Genomic DNA, 3,251 nt, shown 5'->3' with positions numbered 1-3,251 from the left:
CTCCCAGCTGAGTTCGGGAATGAGTGGGATCACTGGGCAGAGGAAAATGGGGGAGAGTTGCCCGGGATAGAGGAGCCCACGGGGAGGAACCCGACTTCTCACACTTCCCGCCTCATTCCGCAGAATTCTGAAGGCGACCCTGCCTCGGCGGGAAACGCTGAGGGAGACGCCTCACTCTCAGAAATGCGGAAATTTTCGGGAGCGCGGGCCCGCAGCACGGAACAGGACAGATCTTTGTTTCACAGCTCTCTCTTAGACATAATAAAAAAGCGGGAGGGCAAAAAGCAGATCGGTGACCAGAAGCCAAGCAAGGTTACAATTTTCAGAACGCAGCGAAATGAAGGGTTTCTAAGATCTGAATGTACCCCTGCTTAAGGTGATTCCTATTATTTCTTCGCGTCCTCGCTGTAGTTCCCGCAACCCGAGTCCTCAGCCCTGGCCTCCTCTCAGCGGAGCTCAAAGGAGGGTTGCAGGCCCTGCCCCTTCTCGGGCCTGGCGCGAGCGCAGTGATTATTACACTGAAGAGTCTCCGCCTTCCTCTCTTCTCCATGGCAGCGATGGCCGAGTGGTTAAGGCGTTGGACTTGAAATCCAATGGGGTCTCCCCGCGCAGGTTCGAACCCTGCTCGCTGCGGAAGTGGCTGTTTCTCTTTTGTTTTAATAGTCGCCTTCAACAGAAGGTTTTTATTCTTCCTCCTTTATCTCCCGTGCTTGCCAGCTAAATGGCGCGACTATGGAGAGGTTTAATACACCAAAGAAAAACCGATAACTGTCAGTACGGCAAAAAAACTATTTACATCTAGGGGAAAGACTTTCCCTGTCCTAAAAGGTAAGGGAACAGTTTTAGAGTCTTTGTGCTCAACGTGAAAAGCAAGTTGGCAAAATAGATATAAAACGAATATAAACACTGACGGAAGTTTTCTGGTTATGACAGCCTGAACAAGCTATCATGTCACTGAAACTAAGGGCAAAGCTATGCCACCTTTCTTTCCGTCCCAGAATCACCACCAACAGTTTCCCCACCACATCCAAAAGTGATGTGAAATTGGAGATAAAAGAAATATTAAAGTTCTACTTATAAAACATGTTACCTACATCCACATAATGGAACACTATGCATGTAGCCATTAAAATGATGTTAATGTCGCGGGAAGGACTTCCCAGGGCATTGCCAAATGCAAAAAGTAGGACAGATTAGAAAACACTATACCATATTATGAATACATTTTTGTGAAACTATTCATTTATACACCCATCTATGTGAGAAGAATGGGGGAGAAAGAGAAAAACAAAGAGAGAATGAATGGAGGCTGGAAAGAAATACACCAAAATGTTATTAGTGATTATTGTCTCTGGGTGGTGTGATTTGGGGGGATTTTAATTTTCTTAATAGATAGTTTTTGGCTCAACTGGGTTTTTCAAGGGTCGTGTAGTGAAGCTGAGCGTGGTGGCTCAAGCTTGTAATCCTAGCGCTCTGGGAGCCTGAGACGGGAGAGGATTGCTTGAGGTTTTAGGGTTCGGGACCAGCCTGAGCAAGAACAAGACTTGGCTCTACTAAAAATAGAAAAATTAGCCTGACGTGGTGGCACGCTCCTATGGTCCCAGCTACTCAGGACCAAGAGGCAGGAGGATTGCTTGAACACACGAGTTTGAAGTTGCCGGGAGCTACGATGACACCACTGCACTCTAGCCAGGGTGACGGAATGAGACTCCATCTTGAAAAAATGAAAACAACATTTCTATATTGACCCAGTACTTATTATTCTTTAAATAAGGAAAGAAAATTGTGAGGTTAGTCTTTGGGATCCTGCACATCCCCTTTCTGTTCCGTTTAACCCACTTTCACCACATCTCTCCCACCCCATGCTTCCCAGGTGCTCTTACGGAGGTCTCTGACACATCAAGAGTGGGTATAGTTTTCTGGTCTTCTGAACTGGATTCCACCCACACAGACCCAGCCACATGTGAAACTTGGCTGAACATACACACTCTTCAGTCTTCAGTCCATCCTCTGTGCCCAGTTCCCTGCTTCTGCCCCCATTCCAGTCACTTGTAAGTTACTGCATTAGTTTCCTAGCTGGTCTCCTTCCCTTTATCAGTCAGGATCACATTCAGCTACAAATAACAGAAAACCCAACTGCACTTAAACATATAGGGATTTGTCCCAAGAAACTTAGGAGAAAAATATCATTCCTGGGTACAAGAGACTGAAAAAGTATATAACTTCTCATATTTGTTTCAGTTTAAAAGTTTAAAAATTTTGACTCTATATTAAAATGTTAATCCATAAATTGAGAGACCCAAAATTATAAATTAAAACGTTGCATCAAAAAGGCAAATAGACATTGCACAATTAGTGATCAATTTTACTTTTAAGTTGTGCTCTACACACTGTGAAAGATAGCTTCATTTGACAGCTGTAGCTTTTTTTCTTGTCATATTTATTATTTCAAGGTATTATTTCAAATAAATAAATAAGAAATAATGTCTCAAATAGTAACTTGCCACCATTTTAAAAAGAAAGAAAGAAATCTGGGAGTAGGAAATTCTCAGATGGAACAGGAAAGAGGGCTGTTTCCGTCTTTCTGCTTTAACATTTTTAATATGTAGGTCTCATCCCCTGATTGTTGCCTCATAGCCACAGTATGGTTGCTACATCTCCATACTGCACATCTGCATTCAGGAAGGGGAGAGGCAAGAACTCTTCTTTATGTCTCATTTGCCCAAACTAGGTAACATGGCTACTATTTACTTCTGGGGAAGTAAATGTTTTTAGCTGGGTGTATTGCTGCCCAAATTAAAGGAGGAATTCCACTGGGAAGGGAAAATGATAGATGAGACTGAGTAGGTAGTCAATTGTGCCTGCCTTCTAGTCCTTCCTCCCCTCTCCTTCATCTCCTTGTGAATTATGGTAAGGCCTCCCAGCACTGCATACTGGCTCCTGCCTTTGGACCTGTTTAACATGTTCACATGCAACTACCTGGAATATCTTCTCTTGCTTTCACTCTTGTCTCATCATTAGAGGAAAAGGGCTGCCCAGCATTTGAAATCTCTTCTTCTTTAGGGGACTTGCTCTCCTCTTGAATCTAGGTGTGAGGCTGCAATCTACCCCAACCTGCATCCTCATCATAGAAGCTGAAAAAGCCACAGTACTTGCCTTCCCAGCTTCCCTTGCAGCTAGACAGGCAGCATGTGACATAGGCCCAGCCAATCAGATGTATCTGCCTCCAACTTTCAATTGAGATCTGTTAA

The 3,251-nt window shown here is 44.0% G+C and overlaps 1 non-coding gene across 1 annotated transcript; it reads left to right on the top strand.

The window, feature by feature from the left end:
* The first annotated feature begins 551 nt into the window (after positions 1 to 551).
* TRNAS-UGA (transfer RNA serine (anticodon UGA)) lies at positions 552 to 633 on the top strand. The gene has a single exon. It is a non-coding gene; the product is annotated as a tRNA-Ser (tRNA).
* The last annotated feature ends 2,618 nt before the right edge of the window (positions 634 to 3,251 follow it).

Source organism: Eulemur rufifrons, chromosome 28 (assembly GCF_041146395.1).
Source record: "Eulemur rufifrons isolate Redbay chromosome 28, OSU_ERuf_1, whole genome shotgun sequence".
NCBI classification, from domain to species: domain Eukaryota; kingdom Metazoa; phylum Chordata; class Mammalia; order Primates; family Lemuridae; genus Eulemur; species Eulemur rufifrons.
The sequence above is the reverse complement of the archived record's forward strand: the minus strand, read 5'-3'. Positions and strand labels throughout refer to the sequence as shown.